This window comes from Lontra canadensis, unplaced genomic scaffold (genome assembly GCF_010015895.1).
Source record: "Lontra canadensis isolate GAN:19392208 unplaced genomic scaffold, GSC_riverotter_1.0 scaffold129, whole genome shotgun sequence".
Taxonomy (NCBI): Eukaryota; Metazoa; Chordata; class Mammalia; order Carnivora; family Mustelidae; genus Lontra; species Lontra canadensis.
Window position 1 is genome coordinate 3,192,138 of NW_022631123.1, and position 19,568 is coordinate 3,211,705.

The window sequence follows — 19,568 nt, forward strand, 5'->3', positions numbered from 1 at the left end:
TATGTGTATATATATATATATGATTTTATTTTTATTTTTTATTTATAGATTTATGTTTATTTTTTACTCATTCCTTAAAGACAAAAGTTGTGATTCTTTAGAGGAAAGTGACTGATCATAAACATTTCAGCATTCTAGAAACTGAAATCACTCTCTGCAACTGGACTGCTAGATTGAATGAAATCAACCTTTTATCACGTCACAGATAACTTCAGGGTTATGTTTTATGTCTGCATTCCACACTTGCTGCAGTTGCTATAGATTATGTAATACAAATGAAGGGGTCAATGTGGGTTATGCAACGCAAATGAAAGGACCCACAATATGGTCTCTTAGGATTTTCATAGGATTTCCTCAAATGTAGCTAATTACTCTATAGGAAAAATATCAGACAATGGAAAATGATATTTTATGGTAATTTACTGATCATTAAGAGTGATATATTATCTTTCAGGTTGAAACTGTGGTGATCCCTTGCTTTGCTTTTTCTTTTTTTTTCTTCAGACAGAGATTGTGGTTAGCTGGTATTGGGGAATATGGGAAGATTTAGTGGATTAACAGGTAAAATATGCAACAGTGTAGAAACTGAAAATGATATTGTTTCTCCTTTGCAAGACAAGGAACAAAAGATAGTTGGAAGTTCTCTGAACTCAAAAATGCTTTTTATGTTTTCATAATCAACATAGATATGGTATCATTTCTAGTCTTTGGAAAAAAAATAGACACTAGAAAATGCATGGAAGCCTCCAAGCAATGGTAGTTTTACAAATTCATTGTAATTTTTTTAAGATTATTTATTTATTTGAGATAGAGAGAGAGAGAGAGAGAGAGTAGGACCTACGGGACAGAGGGAGAGGAAGAAGCAGGCTCCTCACTGAGCAGGGAGCCTGAGGCGGGTCTCCATCCCAAGGGTCAATCCCAGGACCCTGGAATTATGACTTAGTGGAAGGTGGGAGCTCAACAGATTGAGTCACCCAGGAGCCCCCTTATAATTTGAACTGGCATTACGTTTTTATTTATTTTTTATTTTTTTAATTTTTTTAAGGAAAAATAAATTTTAAAAATATTTGTTGAGTGATGGGCATGTATACAAAACTGTAACAATCACTAGAAGAAATGCACAGAAGGGGAAATAAAACAATTATATAATCACACAAATAATCATGCAAGGCCAACCACATCAAAGAATCCAGCAGATGAGTAGGTCATATACTATACGATTCAGAAATAAGATGGCTCCAATTTCTCACAAAGTGGTAAAATATATTTGATACTATTGTCTTCATAAAATTGCCAACCACAAGAAGAATAAGTTTTGTGAACGACCATGACAGAATGTTGAAAATAGTTTCGCATGTCATTAGATGCAAAGTATGTATGCATGCAGTACAAGTGCCAGTAGTCAAATGGATTGTGTACAATGGTTAAATTAAAATCAAGAGCTATGTTTGGACACTAATATTGAAAGAGAGTATTAGAGGAGAGAAAGGTTCTGACATTATGTTTTTAAAGTAAAGGTGCACATTTGCTTCATTTAATTTCAAAATTGTCAAAGCAATACTCCCAGAATATCCCACAAATAATTATTTTTCATAAGGTTTATCACTTTCCTTATTCTGCTTAATCAAAGATACTAGGTGCATGCATGAAACACTCATACACACATTTACATTTGCTTTATTCTAGATTTGCAAAGCTAAGGCTGGAGAGTGTGGCTGTTAAGGCTCTGGAACACAGATGTGATTTTTAATCCTAGGTCAAATATTTAGTAATTATGTCGCTTTGAGTAATTCAAATTCTCAAAATCTTTTTGCTGTTTTTTCTATGAATCGGTGGTACTGATAGTATCTACCATATTGTTGTGATGATCATATGCCTCACATAGAAAATAATGTTAATTAATATTGTACATTTATCGACAGAGCCTGTAATATCTTTAACCCCCTGAAGTTTGTGAATAAAAAGAGACAAATGGAAACATTAATATTTCCAAGTAATTAGAGAAATATTTTTCTTAATAGGTCATCAGATTCAGGGGCACCTGGATGGCTTAGTCCCTTGAGTGTCTAACTTCTGCTCAGGCATGATCTCAGCGTCCTAGGCTCAAGGACCCTGGTTCTGCACTCAGTGGGGAGTCTGCTGGTCTCTGTCTCTCCTCCTTGTGTGTGCTCTCTCTCTTTCAAATCAGTAAATAAAATCTTTTAAAAAAATAGGTCATCAGATTCATCACAGTGTTTTAAAGAAAATAGAAAATTTTGTTAGATTTGTAAAAGCAGACCCCCTCATCTTTTGCATCTTTTGCATGTTATAGGAATATTCTCAGTAAAGTGTTGTTTCTTGATAACATGTGGTCCATTTTATACTACCTCAAATTTCCCTTACTCTCACTGCTTGCTTTTCTAGTTATTAGAATGTTGGATCGCTATAGAGCAAACAGTATAGACATTAGTCTAATACTGATCAATTCAGTATTTTGTAATTTAACAAAAATAAGTAAACACTGAACTTTGCATAACTGAATTGCTTAAATGCGGTATTCAATTTAAGGTATTCAGCTAATAAAGTCTTTCTTAGAAGCTTAAGACATTATTAAAAATAAATTAGATTAATTTATTATTTTATAAAATTTCATTTGATTTTGAGATTGCTATATCCCACCCAACTAGCTAGCCAAAAAGGAACTAGATTTCTATATGTAGCATTTGGGTTCCTTGTCTTTTAGTGCTCTGTTAGCATGTTTCCAAGGAAACCAAATTCAGTTTTCAGCTGGGTACTGCCAAAGACAAATTCGAGCTGTGCATAGGGATCAAGACAATACACAATGTTAATCTTGTAATAACTGAGTAAAATTAATTCACCATGGTACTATATGTAATACGCTTTTAAAATATTCCAAAAAGATGTGCTTTCATATTGGTGTGCTTTCCATGACAGAAAACAGCTATATTATTCTTGATTATCATCTTATTGCTGAGACAAATAGTGCCAAATAATATCTAGGTTTGTATAACCTTTTCAATAAAAGAAATTTGCAGGAGGATCATAATAAAAGAGAGAATAGATCTGATGACCTATTTTTTCTTTTGCTTATCTATCTATCTATGCATCCAGATAATAGGAGCATGAATTACCAGAGATGGTAATGGGGTATATATCTCCTGCTAATCTTTGTGTAATGCTAGAATCAAATTTCTTCATGCTTTAAAATAAATGACTATTCTCAGAGTACTAGTTTTTATTGTTTATCAGAAACTCTTATAATTTAAAAGTACTACTCTTGGCTAAAGTTTTATACTAATTAAGAAATTTATTGTTCCCTTTGTCATGAAAAAGAGTACTGTAGCATTAAAGTAAAATTGTTCTTTACAAAGAATAATTTGAGAGTTTTATGAATGATCTAATGCAGTAGAAATCCTTTTGTAATTGAGATGAGGTCCAATTCTTCTTTTCAAATTAAAATTATCAAAAGATTTAGCACTTTTACTTTACATTTACTAAGATAAATTTCATGTATATAAAACATTTCCATAACTTACAAATATTTTATTTATATATATATATATTTAAAATCTGAATTATTAAAATTTGGAAGAGTGGTATTTTAGTATTAAAAATATCCAATTTTCAGAAAAATATTAAAAAAGTACTTTTTTAAACTAAATTCAGATCTAAAGAATATATATAAATAAGTAAAGTGATATTTGAATGATGTATTTTCATGGAATAGTGAGCCTCCTTTTAGAATTGTATTTTTCACCAGTGTTTAGGAATAAGGTCTGTCTGGAAGAAACAAAATGGGGGATGGGGAAGAGCACAATTTGTTGAGCAATAACAGTGGGGACAGCTAAAGGAATTATTGTAGAACTTTAAAGCATTTTCTGCTCTAAATTCTGTTATAGAATTTTCTGGTAGCTTCTAATTCCCTCTCCTAAACACTCAGGCTTACAAGTATTCACTAGTCTGAAGTAGTGTTGTTTAATGGAGGGCTAGGAGGACCTTTTTAGACTTTCGGGAGTACACTGATATCAGAAGTTATTTGGTAAACACAAAATCAATGAGAATCATCTGGCTTCCTCCTGAAATTTGCCTTTTCTTGAATACAGACATATTTTGTGTATTGCATGTCTAATACTCTGTATCTTGAAGCCAAGATCAATTCACGCTTTCATTAAGGAGCAGAAACACCCCAGGACTATTTTATAAAAAGGAATCTGCATTATTTAATTAGGGAAGATATTTTTGTCTTTTTTAAAAAAATCTATTGTAATACACAATGTCTCTTATGTAATAGTGCCTGACTTCTAAGTGCATAGATGGTGCATCTATTGAAAAGATTCTGAATAAGATATTCATATATTCTTAAGGTTTTCTTTAATAGAGCTAATGAATCAATTTTTAAAAATATAAAGCCAAAAATAATAACAAAGCAATTCTTAATTTGAATGAGTGGTCAAAACTTATTGAATTGAAATTACAATCCTTTTACCTGTTCTGTACCACTCAAAACACCCTAAATTATTGTCATGTTCACTTTCATTTTTATTAAGTAAAACTAATTTTAGATGGGAATGAAAAAATATAATTACTTATACTTGACTAAGTGGTTTGAGTTTTTTTCCCTATTAAAACCAACCAAAGGTTTTACCTCATCATATTTCCAGCTTAAGGTGATGGTTCTTTTACTAATTTCCTATGACACAGTGGATTTCTCCCTCTTCATTTTGATGGTCTCTTAACTTGTATTTTCATCACCTGGGTAATGCAACTGACAAGTGTGTTTATGAGCACTGACACATCTCATCGATACATATTGTAGTCAAGGAGAGTAATTTGCCCAAAGATCATAGCCTTCCCAGCAATTTATCTCACACCTGCCCAGACAGACACAACAGTCTAGCTCATCCATCAAAGTTCATGATGTAAGCTCAGTAGAATTTGAAACTTACAATAAGAAAATGAAATTGATGTAATCAAGATTATATGCAAGGTGACATAAAGCAGACAGTTACAAGTCCATATTTTAAACCAGTTATTTGTAACCATCTAAACATTCAAGTTTATTGAAAAATAGATGCCCTTTTAAATATATTTTTCACATTATGACTTTAAACCAACTGTTTATGGATTTAAAATATAATAAATTCCCATAAATAATTCTTATTTATCCCAATAAATAAGAATTAATAGGAACATTTAAAAATCTAATTTTTTTTTCAATTTAGAATTAGTATGTTAGGTAGTTAACTCCTAAATATATAGAAAGGCAGATTGCAAATAGAAATCTGTTTTATTTCTGGGTTTCCAACACATTCTTATGGTCTCAGAGAATTTAAATAGTAGAATACATTCTGACATGATTCAGTCTTCATACAATAAACACCAATACCTTTTCAGTTCATTATGATAGCATCTTAACATTTTAAAAAATGTTTTAATTCATTATCTTATTTTCAAATCTTGTTCCCCAGAATGAACACTTGGAGTAGACAGAGGATAATATCCCTATTTTACAGATGAGAAAACTGAAATTTGGAGAGGTTAAGGACTTGATAAAAACTGGGCACTGAAAGTATCAAGAATAGAATCTAGATCTTCTGAAATCGAGACTTCTGTTGCACAACACAAGACTGGCTTCTGTGGTATTCACATGTTTCAGAAAGTGCTGGTGAAGAGTTATTAAGTAGAGTATCAGAATTTCAGAACTGAAATGGATCTTGTTGACCATTAAACATAAGCTACCTGACTTTATAGATAAGAAAACTAACTTCAAGCTGAGGGGATAGAACTAAATGAGAACTCCAGTTGCTCGACTGCTCCACAAAATAGATGGTTTTTCTAAAACAATGAACTTCTCCTCAAATACTTGTTTTATTACGTGCTCATACAGAGCATGTGAATTTATTATCTCTATTTTAGGACTCATAACATAGAGGCAGCCTTTTCCAAACAAACTGTTCTGGTAACCAGGACAAGATAGGTGACTTTTTGAAGTGCCGATTCTCAAAACTTGTGCATATCTGGGTGCCAACCGAACATGAAAAAATTTTAAACTTTGGTTTGAAATTTATGTGAAAGCATTATTATTATGCACCATGAGCCCACTGAAAGAGTTTGTTTCTTTAGTTTTACTCTCTATGTTAGCTTTGTGGATAGCACAGTTAACCCCTGGAGCATACCTAAATAGAGAAATATTACTTCAGGTGAATATGAAATCCTTAAATATTGGTTTCAGTTCATAGTTGGAAGTCTTAGCACCTGGTAGTATAGATTACATTTTAATATAAATGTGTATATGGATAAGAAAGTATATCCTGTTTTTTAGGTAGGCTTAGAAACTTAGTTTTGAAATATTAATAAGATCTTAAATAGGGAAGCCTGGGTGGCTCAGTGGGTTAAGCGTCTGACTTCGGCTCAGGTCATGATCTCAGGGTCCTGGGGTTTTCCTTTGGAAAGAAGCCTGCTTCTCCCTCTGCCTGCAGTTCCCCCTGCTTGTGCTCCCTCCTCTCTCTCTCTCTATGACAAATAAATAAAATCGTTTTTAAAAAAGATCTCAAATACATTAGTATTTAGTTCAAATAGAACTTGATGAATTGATTTATTTATTTCTATGACAGTCATCTTCAGATTTCATACAGATTTAGTACAGGGTACATTTTAACAGACGGATATAGGTTGTGGTGCTAAATATATTGGATTCTAGTTTTTCAAATGTCTCCCTTTATGTAAAAACTCATGGAACTTAGGTCTGTGCTGACGAAAAAGGAGGAACAATCTACAGGGAAATTAAACGGATGAATTTCTCTGAGTCAGATGCTTCAAATTCCAACATTTCAGAAGACAAAAATGTCAACAAAGATCCAAATTGTCACACAGTTTAACAGTGTAATAGATCTCCTCATCTGTGAACTAGAAAACTATTGTCTGCATGGGTTTGGAGTTTGGGACAGAGAGAAGATGGCTGAAGTCCCACAGTGGAGTCATGTTCTGTTTCTGTCAGATTATTCTGTTTCTTACAGTATTATTTTTATTGATGTCAGCACAGAGAGAGTAGGTAACAAAGATCCAGTATCGTAACTTTGGTGTAAGTAGTGTCAGAATTGGTAGCCAGTACACTAACCTGGAAGTCAGGAAGTGTTCAGCTTGGTTTTCCCCGTCCTCAGGATTCACTTGCCTTCAGGTGCTCACATCACCTCAGACATCTGTTTTGTCAATTACAGAAAGATGAAGTTAGGTTCGAGGGTGCATTGTTGCTCGTACTGGTGAGTCTATCATGATGGGACACTCAGAATATCTGTTCGAATTATTGAATTTATTGGTTTTGGTACCCTTGAAATCCACCATGGTTTCTATTCAAAGATGATTCATTTCAATAGAGTTCACTTATACTTTGACTAATCGTTGGGTATTCACTGAGTATTCGACTGTCCAGCCTGCAATGGGGAGAGTGTACCCACATCTCACAGCACTGCCAGGTTGCAGTGATTGCTTTGGTTTAATACTACCCTCTCCTTCAACTGATAAGAACTACTGTACCCTTTTCTTCATTAGGCAATAAGTGACCTCTGGATGGAGCTTATTATTCTAATTACCCACAGAGATGGGTGAAACTGATTACCTCAGTCCTTTTAGTGCCTTTATTCTTTACAATGAGCTTTTGTTGCTGCTAGAGCTACTAACATGCCATAATATCCCTCAAGTTTGGCTTCTGTGGCTATCAGCAAGCAAACCATTGTAGCATTTGATAAGTTTTATGCCATGGCCACCAATCTTTTTTATGACCTATTGTTTGCTCTATTATGATAACCTTAAGAATAGCATTGTAATTTTACTTTAGTATGGCAGACTGCTTTTACTGCATTTTCAGATATGTAAGATATTTTTCAAACACAAAAATGAGACTGTCTACAAACTGCAGGTGTACTACATGTGAATGAGTTTTGGTCTTGTTTAAGTGACCATAGAATAAATAACAGCAATCATAAAGTATAAGGGAACATTAATGAGAGGAAAGAAAATATTTCAAGCAATTCATATAATTTTTATTTGGTTTGTTTCTGTATACAAAGCATAATAAGATTTCTGTTTCTTTCTCACCACTGCTGTCTCCTTTGCAACAACTAATTTCTCCTCATCATGCTTTGCCTTGGTGGCAGTATCAGTAGTATTTGTACATAAAGGCATCTTTTTTTTCTTTTGACAAAACTAGTAAATAGCCAAATTTCCAATTGGTATAATAAATAGTTAAGGGACAAGAAGGACTTGCATGCAGTAAAAAAAAAAAAAAAAAAGTCATACTTTTTTTGTGCGTTGGTGGTTTTTTCAGATGCAGATTTTGTGACTGTTAATAAACAGCATTTATTAATAATAGCTACTATTTATTAAGCATGTATCAAGTGCCAGCACCAAACCACCTGTTTTATATTAATTATTTTTGGTGGGTGTCATCCCCATTTATCCAATGGGAAACAGAGGCTTAAAAATTCTACTTTGAGGGACTTAACCAAAGTTTTGGAGAAAGGATAATCTATTATAGGCCGTTAAAAGTCATTAAAACAAAAGCGTATCTTATTGCCATATATTCTCTCATTATCTCCTAACTCCCCAAGGCAATTAAATCAAGGGAAAAAATTGTAGCCTAAACTAAGTATTATTTTAGAGTTTGTGTTCATAACTAGTTATGAATTTCATGTAAATTACAGTTATTTGATCACTTATTACTTTGAAATCATATGACAATCTATTTTAACGGAAATATGATAATATACAGCATCCAGAGAGTCATGTCTTTTTTTAGCTCCAGGGATTATTTATGACATGAGCTGTATGGTAATGGAAAACTTTTTGTGGCCTCTTATGATGGGCTCACCTCCAAAGCCTTCCTCACATTCTTTAGAATGTCCCCAATGGTATACATTTTTATTCATGTTTTTCAACTAGTCATAGTTAACCAAAAGAGATTGTTAACTGTAAATCCTCAGTGCTATACTTGGATATAAAATATTCAGTTAATCTGAGGTTTTTTACTATTGTTATTATTTTAAGAGCATGACTGTTAACTGCATTGAATGATCAGATTGAAAAATACTGTTTGCCACACTGGGAGTAATGAGATTAATTTTCTTATTTGGCTTTTGAAGGACTCCAAATGCAACTTCCAAGGAGAAAATCCAGAATTTCTTTGATTAGTGAGAGTGTGAGATAAATGTATAATTTCTCAAGTGATACAATGAAGAACACCATTCTTTTGAATAATTAAGCTTAATGTGTTGTATCAAACACAATACTCAGTGCTTAATAATTTTGCAATCAATAATATAAAAACAAAATATTAATGTTGGTTTCATAGAACTTACGTGTACCATGGACTGTGCACCTTACATAAATTTTTTCCTCACAACAATTTCCTGAAGTTATCTCTATTATTATCATCCCCATTTTACGAATGAAAGGAGAGGGGACATAGCTGAAAGACAACTTGAACAAAATAGCAGAGCCAGCAAGGTGTAAAGCAGGGATTTGAGCCCATGCAATCGAGCTCCAGAATCTATGCTCATAATCAAAACTAAGAACAATCCAAAAAAACAGACAAACAAACACACAAACTCAGAACAATCAACAGAAAACACTTTAAAGTAAAGAAGGAACTCACTGGGGGTGCCTGGGTGGCTCAGTGGGTAGGTCCTGGTCTCAGGGTCCTGGGATCGAGCCCTGCATAGGGCTGTCTGATTGGCGGAGAGACTGCTTTCCCCTCTCTCTGCCTGCCTCTCTGCCTACATGTGATCTCTGTCAAATAAATAAATAAAATCTTTAAAAAAAAAAAAAAAAAGAAGGAGCTCACTGGCTAACTTATAAAGATTATGAGGTAAAGTTTATGAATAATCAAGTAAATATTAAATTGAATAACAATTATGTTTATGTTTTAATCAAAACTAGTAACATGATTCCATTAGATATTAAATTCATAAAATATATTTGTTTTTCAGTCACAGAAATTTTAATCACCCTGCAAGACTTGCAAATTTTGTTTAAATGCAAAAATAGAGAAACATTTGGTTGTTCTTGACCCTTGGCAGTTTAAAATATTTATAAATTGGGTGATGGATATTAAGGAGGGCACTCTGTGTTGAGCACTATTATATGTGATGAATTACTAAATTCTACTCCTAAAACCAATATTATACTATATGTTAACTAACTAGGATATAATTAAATCTAACATAAAATAAAATAAAAATATTTCTTAAAATTTATCTAGCATTTTGGAAAACAGTGTTTCTTTATAAACATTATTATTTTAAGGTAAAATATATATGAAGAATTTTATAAATAAAAAATATTATTTGTCTGATTTTCAAAAAATACACTCAAAAACATTAATTTTCAGGTCACTGGAGATACTGAATGCAGTTACAGAGCAATTAAGACACTCATTGAGACTATATATATAAACTTACATACTTTGATATTGTGAACAATGAGTGGCCTTGAGTTGTTAAATAAAAAAGGATAGAAAATTTTAACTTAAAATAAACAAAGACATTTAGGGTCGCCTGCGTGGCTCAGTTGGTTGAGTGTCTGACTCTTGGTTTTGACTCAGGTCATGATCTCAGGGTCCTGAGATGGAACCCTGTAAGGGCTCTGCTCAAAGGGGAGTCTGCTTGAAAGTCTCTCCCTGTCCCTCTCTCTCTGTCCCTCCATCCACAAAAATAAATAGATCTTATAAAAAATTAAAGATGTTTGGGGCACCTGAGTGGCTCAGTGGGTTAAAGCCTCTGCTTTTGGCTCAGGTCATGGTCCCATGGTCCTGGGATTGAGCCCCACATCAGGCTCTCTGCTCAGCAGGAGGCTGCTTCCCTCTCTCTCTGCCTGCCTCTCTGCCTACTTGAGATCTCTGTCTGTCAAATAAATAAAATCTTAAAAAAAAAATTAAAGATGTTTTAAATATGTCTCCCTGGAAAACATTATTTTAGTTTTGTCTTATTAAAGAAATGAATCAATTCATAATGGTCATCTATGATTTAGGACTTGTGAATTTTTAAGTTTTTACTGAAGAAAAAAGAATTTGAGCATTTTTTTTTTTTTTTTACTTATGTAACTAAAGTTTCTATATAGGTTTCTATAAAATGTTAATTCCATTTTTTGGAAATTAAAATACACTGGGAACTATTTTGCTATATGTCTGAAATTTAGATACATACATGAATGTTTCTAAATTAAATAGACTAATTAATTAATTAATTGAAGAAAAAACTATATGCCTGCCCAGCAATAATACTTATTTGTATGAATTTAACATAGCGATTTCACTTTAAATTATAAGCATCTTCTATGTTCCCTCTTAATGATAATTTCATGTATACTGAGATTTGTAGGATCTCAGTATTGTTAGCATGGGTTACCTGTTGTACTTTGAGGTAATGAAAGACGTATCACTTACATATTTAGATTCTATTATGAATGAATCTTAGCTGTTTTGACTTGGTTTCTTGTTTGTCCAAAGGAGTTAGTCACTAGAAATGTTTCGTGAGTCAGTCACTAGAAATGTTTCGTGAGTCAATCCTTGGAGATTTGTGACTCAATTTTCCAAACCATTTCAGAGAAGACTCTAAAAGTTTGGCAGCTTGCTAGAAATAAATAGCTCAATTTCTTTACAACTACTTAGGAAGAAAGATAATTTCTTATTGGAAAAGTCAAATTACATATACTAAATTACTTTTTTAAATTGTTTTTAGGGGTGCCTCAGTGGCTCAGTTGATTAAGTGTCTGCCTTTGGCTCAGGTTATGATCCCAGGGTGCCTGGATGGAATCCCATACTGGGCTCCCTGCTCAGCGGGGAGCCTGCTTCTCCCTCTCCTGCTCCCCCTGCTGGTGCTCTCTCTCTGTGTCAAATGAATAAATAAAATCTTTAAAAATAAATAAACAGGGTCGCCCGGGTAGCTCAGTCATGAAGCATCTGCCTTTGGCTCAGATCATGATCCCAGGGTCCTAAGATCTAGCCCCTCATCTGGCTCCCTGCTTGGCAAGAAGCCTGCTTCTCCCTCCACCACTCCTTCTGCTTGTGTTCTCTCTCTTGCGGTCTCTCTCTCTCTCTGTCAAATAAATAAATAAAATCTTAAAAATAAATAAATAAATAAATAAATAAATAAATAAAATCATTTTTAAAGAGAAAAATACTTGTGTCTCCAAAATTCAAACTACCTTAGGCTCTTATCCATAATGGATGTGACTTTACTATTTTCTAAAAAATGTATTCCTCTCTTTTTTTCTGAAATGAATCATTAAAAATATCAATGATTGTTTAATGAGCTTAAATTATTTTAATGTTATGATACTGTTACAACGTGAAAGTTTGTTCATAGATAATTTCTCATGAAATTACTTTATTTCATTTCTAAAGCAATGTCTAACAATGTTAAGCTTTTAATCTATGATTTCTTTTATTAAAATGTTACCAAAAGAGATGATTTTTTTCCCAAAGACTGAAACACTGCTATTTCAGGATTTAAACATAATTTTAATTACTGAAGCCTGTTGGAGCAGGAGTTGCTAAGGGACGGAAATACTGCTGAATTAGAACTTGAACTAGAGATAAGAGTTAATCATTTTTAGAAATAGTGCTGGCTTTTTAACGGTGTTTAGTTGAAACTGGCAGAAACACTTTTCTATCTTAACCTCATCTAGGATCATTGATTGATGACTAAATCTTAAATGCCAGATAATGAGTAGTGTGCATAAATACTGATACCAGCTTTATTTTGCTTTTCTTCTGCAGAGGTAGCTTTCTAAGAATGAAAAGTCGATTCTCTTACCCTGTGGCTTCTATGGAGAAAAATAATCTGGTAGTGCATATAATGAAAATCCTGCTGAACATCACTGCTTACTCTTGGCACCTGGGCAAAAGAAATAGGGTGGATTTTTCCCCCCTTCATAAAAAAGCAGGGGAAGTATTGCATACCATCTTATTGAGCTCATTACAAATCTGAACTTCAAAAGACTGAACTAGCAGTAGAAGAAAGAACCAGTTCGGATTCATAGATCAGAACTTTGAACTAAAATAAGAAAGTAGGACTTATAAACTCAATGAAAATGGCATGGGACCAAAAGCACTGATTTATAAATATGTCATTTTTATTCTTAAGATGCAGAGGAAAGATTTGTAAATCAAAAATATCTTAAATTTAGGATTTATTGGCATGATCCATCTCTCTTCCAGATTTTACAAATCTGCTGATGATCTTATAAAGTACAGCAAAGTGCTTGATTTAAAAGTGCTTTATTTAAAGTGTATTATATAAAACTTTTGAAGTTATTTAAGTTCTTTCATTTTTAGGTTTTTTCCTTAAAATTCTTAGCTTTAAAATGGGGAGTCATCTTCCTTACATCTCATAAGTTATATGTTACTTTCATACTTCAAATCGTAATTATTTTATGAGGAATGTAAATGAGCTTTGTGGGAATATGTTTAACTTTTTCATACAGAGCATGAATCTGGTCTTAGAAGGTTGTTTCTCTTTTATTGTTTACTCTTTGCCCAGCTGACTTACTTGTCAGTAAGTAAGTACTTACTTACTTCATCACCTTCTAACTTTATCTTACCCAAGTCGAGTTTAGCAGGCAGACTCTTTTATATTATCTTTTCTAAGAATGAAACTTTTACAGAGGTCTTTAAACAATTTACAGCATCTTCATGTTTCAAAACCACCTTATTTTGAATTGGATGTTACCTTGCTTCTAAGTAAAGGGGAAATCAAACCATTTTCGTACTAAATGGAGATGGATAACTATTATAATATGACTTATGGGAAAATAATGTTTCTGCTCTTTTATCGGTCATGAGGATTAATTTTATAAGTTCTGCCAAGGGATTTTGTTGTTACATTCATATACCAGTATAGCCATAGTCTTTGGAGTAGAGTTGAATCTCAAATTTCAACTGGTTTTAAGTATTAATGCCTGTAGTTTTTAAAATATTTGTGGTGTGTATGTATGTAAGTTTGATAAAAACACTAAATTAATGTGAACTTAATGTGAACTTAACTTGCCTTTTCAAAAAAGATTCCAAAATTCTGAAGTTACCAAGAGTAGATTCTCAACAATCCCTTCATATCCAGGTACCTAATCATTTGCTTCCTGTTCTCATGGAAACCAGTGTTGTCCATACCCTCCAATTTTTACTATAATAACTTCAATCAGTAGAGAGGAGTATAAAGATTAAAACATTAAAAAGTTAAGCCAAGGGGCAATTGGGTGGCTCAGTGGGTTAAGCCTCTGCCTTCGGCTCAGGTCATGATCTCAGGGTCCTGGGATCAAGCCTGGTATCTGGCTCTCTGCTCAGCGGGGAGCCTGCTCCCCCCGCCCCCTGCCTGCCTCTCTGCCTTCTTGTGATCTCTGTCTCTGTGTCAAATAAATAAATAAAATCTTAAAAAAGAAAAAAAAAAAAAGAGTTAAGCCAAATCCCACCCTCCCAAAACCATTGTTAATACTTCATGGGCATTATTTTAATAATCTCTCAATGAATATATACAGTTGGAAAAACAGATGAATAGGCAGCAGGATTTTAATGAAATAATTATTTACACATTATATTAAGAAAAGAGGCAATATTTGATTTTGCTCCATTGTAAGATATATTCATTTCTAAAAGAGCCTTAATATGTTAATGGAAAAAGAGAAAAAAAAAATCCTTAAAAGATTTGAGAACTTGGGGCGCCTGGGTGGCTCAGTGGGTTAAGCCGCTGCCTTCGGCTCAGGTCATGATCTCAGGGTCCTGGGATCGAGTCCCGCATCGGGCTCTCTGCTCAGCAGGGAGCCTGCTTCCCTCTCTCTCTCGCTCTGCCTGCCTCTCTGTCTACTTGTGATCTCTCTCTGTCAAATAAATAAATGAAATCTTTAAAAAAAAAAAAAAAAGATTTGAGAGCTTGAATTCATTATTCATTGTTTTTGCTACTGTGTCCATTTAAGATATTTCTTAAATCCCTGAGTATAGGATGTTGGAAGTAGCATACTTCTTACATCTCCCATTAAGCCCCAAACTTTGATTGCTAATATTTATTAATTTATTGTTATTCATGTTTTCAAGGACACATTTTGTTGTGTAACAGTAATTTCCAACAGTTTACTAGTTCCTTTTATTCTCCTAGAAATGTTTACACTGCCTTTTAATTTTAATTTTTTTTTATGTTTTCAACGCTTAACATCCATTTTATTCCCACATTTGCTTCATTTCTATGTGTTTTTTGAGTAATATCTTATTAGGTCAGATTATCTTACATTTTAGCAGTCTTACATTTTAGTTTTTATGTTTAAAAAGATAGATCATTTAAGCAAAGTTTTGCATAATATCACATATGAAATAATGTACAATTTCCACTGAATTCTGTCTTCAAGTATTTTTTTTTTATTGGCAGGTCAGGCATTGACCTACTGTATTTCAGAAACTGTACATTTATTATTATGAAAGCAGTACCTGTGCTGTCTAGTGAAAAAAATATATATATATTTTCAGGAATATAAAAATATATCCAACTTAAATAGCAAAAAAGTGAACTTGAATACCGCTATGCTGCAGTCATTTCTGCTTTAAAATAACTATTTTATGGATGATAACATCCAGTTGAAAGAGCAATTATGCAAAACAGACATCCACGTATACCTTGAAAGCCTTATTGACAATATCCCATTGTCACTAGATACCAATAGTAGGTAAGAGCCACAGTTAGCAACACATGTATATGCCTGTTGATTACTACCATGTGCACCTTTGGAAAATTCATTCCATATTGCTGAGTGTTGTCATAGCTGGTAGGTCCCTGTTGAATCACCGGTTGTGAACTGGCCTGTATACCAACTGACCCAAACTGACTTTCAAAGCGCTGATATCTTTTGTAGTACTGTAAACACCATTTTGAGTTTCTGCCCCCAAATCTCTTTTAAACAGACTAGAATGACCTCTGATATAGTTCCCCCCGTATCTGAAGGTATTAAGCCTACCCCTTTTGTATGAGTAATGAGCCTGATGGTCATCCACCGTGCCTTCTCTAGCCCTGGAATGACACATTCCTATAGAGAGCTCCCAGATAGAAAACAACATTGGACATTTCCTATGCTGTCAAAATCACCATAGGCCATTTTTTTCGGTATAACAATGAAAGGCATTTTAAAGAACTGGGCTATCAAAAGAGCAAAGGCTTTCCTGAAATGAGATGTTTCCAGACTTATTTCCAGATAGGGGCTCATCCCTATTTCCTCCTAATCAAGGTACATTAAACCCTATATCCTGGCCATAAATTAGGGCATCCAAGCAGGCAAACATGATGTCAATGGTTGTGGTTGGTGAGGAAAAAGCTGGAGAAAATCAGGTGTCATGTGTTCCCTGGGGGTGGCTGCAGTGACAGTGAAGCCTTAAGAGAGGGCGAATGGTGATATCTATAGGATAATAAGGACAAGAACTGAAGCTACTTGACTAGAGGCCAGGGGAAATAAATGAGGCTGTTTTATTTTTTTTATTTAAAGAAGTTTGTAAGTACTTTATCCTTCAATTTTTGTGTACTTGAAGAGCCTATCTATTGCGTTTAAAATTGAAGGATCACGGACTCTTTTTACATCCATAGTTATTATTAAATCATTAAATGCATTTAAAATTCATGTATCCATTTCTAGTGGCTGATAAATGTATAATGGGGTGTGTGTGTGCACGTGTGCATGTGTACAAGATTCACGTACAGCAGGGTCACTTGGATGGAGGGATTCATCTTAGAGAATCAGTTTATTGATATAGTTTATCCTTCTTTTCCCCATCTTTACTATTCCCTCTGGGTATTCCCTCATCTAATTTTCTGGGAACCTTTGTTCACTAAACTTATGAACCTATTTCACAAGTAGTCAATAAACTATTTTGAAAATTCACAAATATTTGAGATGCCTTGTGTGTGTGTATTTTGAATAGCAAAAATCTGTGTCTTCACTGGCAAAGTGAAGTGAAAGAGAGAGTTAATGAATTTAATTATTATAGATGGCCAATTTGAATAGTTCAAGCAAACATTATCTCTTCCTCAGCAGGAAATTTTTCTGCTTGAATCACTTTCATAATTGCCTCAGGTCTTCACTTTACCTGAGTAGGCGGTCTTCAGCTGTCTCTCTATAGTTATAGTTAAATTAGACTTGACTGAAAAAGACTCAGCCTCTCAGGGATTTTTTGGAGAATTTGGAGGATTCAAAGGGTTGGCCACAGCCTGCTAGCTGGACCACGAAACAACAAAATTATAGCATTGTAGTTTCAATTAAGGTGTATGCTTCCATCCAAATGTGTTCTTTTTTGTTTTAATTTTGGTCGCTTAAAACATATTCTTTGACTCATTGAAAACAAAAAAAGAGCATCCTATAGCAAGGAACAAAATATTCTGTTTAAACTTGATATTTGACAAAATATAAATGAGTTCAAGTGAAAAATAGTGGCTTATTGCCCTCTTCTGTCTTGTGACCCCAATAGCATGGTCTGTGTACTTATAACCCTGTGAAATTATTTAATAGTGGAAAACACAAAAGGAGCTGTAGAAGGAGAACTTCAGAGCTGGCTCGAAGACAGTCTTGTACTGAATGCTTGCTATTGTGGGTATTAATTGTTGTTTCTAGAGGATTGTACCTGGCAAAACACAATTGCTTTTAGAAGAAGAAGTGAAATTTAGGTGTAGGCTCATGGCTGATAAATGAATGATTCTAAAGTGAGAATGAAAATTATAGCAGTCAAATGTGGTTTTAAGGATCTAAAGTCTACTTTCATTTTTCTGTAAGGTCTTGTTGAGAATGAACTCGAAACACTATCATGTGGAATTGCTTGTGAATTGTAGCAGAATGTAAATATCTGTATGCCACTGCATTGCTGCTTGTTTTAACTCAGGGTTCCTTTTAGCAATCTTAATTGGAATACCGTAGTCTTGAGTCAAACCAATCAATATGAAATCTATTTTGCCCGTGATAAGCAAATGACTAACTCCATTAGCATCAGCAACTGCTGTGCCTGAGAAGTGAGGGAAGGCTATATTTGCTACTGATTTTCTTACCATGAAAATTGCCTATGCCATGCATTTCAGAGAGTCAATTTGAGCAAAGATTTTTCAGTGAAGAGTATAACAAATAGGCAGAAATAGAATTTGGAACTTGGGCTCAGATGACTCAAGATAGGACAGTATAGAATCAAGTTGCTAGGAAGGAGAAAGTGAGAAAAAAAAAAAAAGACTTCACACACATTTTCACCTGCTTGAAAAAAAAAAAAAAAGAAAATGGTGAGGAAAAAATTATTCTCCTTACCTTTGGATGAAATTATCATCACTGGTACCCAATCTCTGAGAGCTTTGAAGAGCTCAGAAGTGCCCTAAGGTTTATAGCAATTGCTTTGAGATATTAAAGGTTCAGAGGCATTTAACCCTAACACTCCATTTCAGGAGAGCCTTGATCTTTTGATAGTTTAGTACTTTATTTTTTTTTTAAGATTTTATTTATTTATTTGACAGAGAGACACACAGCGAAAGAGTGAACACAAGCAAGGGGATGGGAGAGAGAGAAGCAGGGTTCCCGCTGAGCATGGAGCCCAATGTGGGGTTCCATCCCAGGACCTGAACCTAAGTGAGACGTTTAATGATTGAGCCACCCAGGTGCCCAGATAGTTTTGTAGTTTAAAATGCTTTTCATTGTTGCACTAAAAAATGTACTATAGTGATTTTGACTTCATGGGAAATGTCCATTGTTGTTATTTGTTCAGGATCTCTCTACAGGAATGTGTCTGCGCTTTCCACTCATTTATTTATCTGACCAGACACTGCATTGGGCAGTGAAGATTCATAAATGGTCTTTCCTTGATGAACTCATGGTCTGGTGTCAGTGATAGATGTATATATATATTATAACTCAGAAATGTGAATGCTAATAGACATTTACATTATATTAAAGGAGAATAAAATTGTTGATTTGCTCCATTTCACAACATAACTTATTTGTTTGTGTTGTTCAAACCTTGTGCCAGGCATAGTGTTATGTGCTTTATATATTTGATTCTATTTAACCCTCACAATACTCTCGGGAAGTAGATATAACTGCTATCCCCACATTACAAATAAGGAAACTGAGGTTAAAAATGGCTACATTTCTGAGCCAAGGCCACACAGGTAGTGAATATTCAACTCCAGGATTTATATCCAGGCCTGCTGAATTCCAGAAACAAGTTCTTATTCACTAACTTAAATTTCTTACCTGTGCAAGAATCATGTCATGTAATATGCAAGTGTCAGTGAACATTCAAAAATGAACATCCTTTTTCTTTTTTTAAGATTTTATTTATTTATTTTCGAGAGAGAGAGAGAGAGGAAAGTGAACATGAGCAGGGAAGGAGAGGCAGACTCCCTGCTGATCAGAGAGCTCGACTCAGAACTCGATCCCAGGATCCTAGGATCATGACCTGAGCTGAAGGCAGTTGCTTGACCCCTGAGCCACCCACGCAATTATGAACATCCTTTATACTCCTTATCTAATTTACTTTTTATTCTGAATTTGTATCATCTAATTTTTACATTTAT

General features: G+C 33.9%; 1 protein-coding gene across 2 annotated transcripts in view; it reads left to right on the plus strand.

Moving 5' to 3' along the window:
- The window catches only part of NAALADL2 (N-acetylated alpha-linked acidic dipeptidase like 2), a 936,574-nt gene that overhangs the window by 799,350 nt on the left and 117,656 nt on the right, over positions 1–19,568 (plus strand). The window lies entirely within an intron of this gene.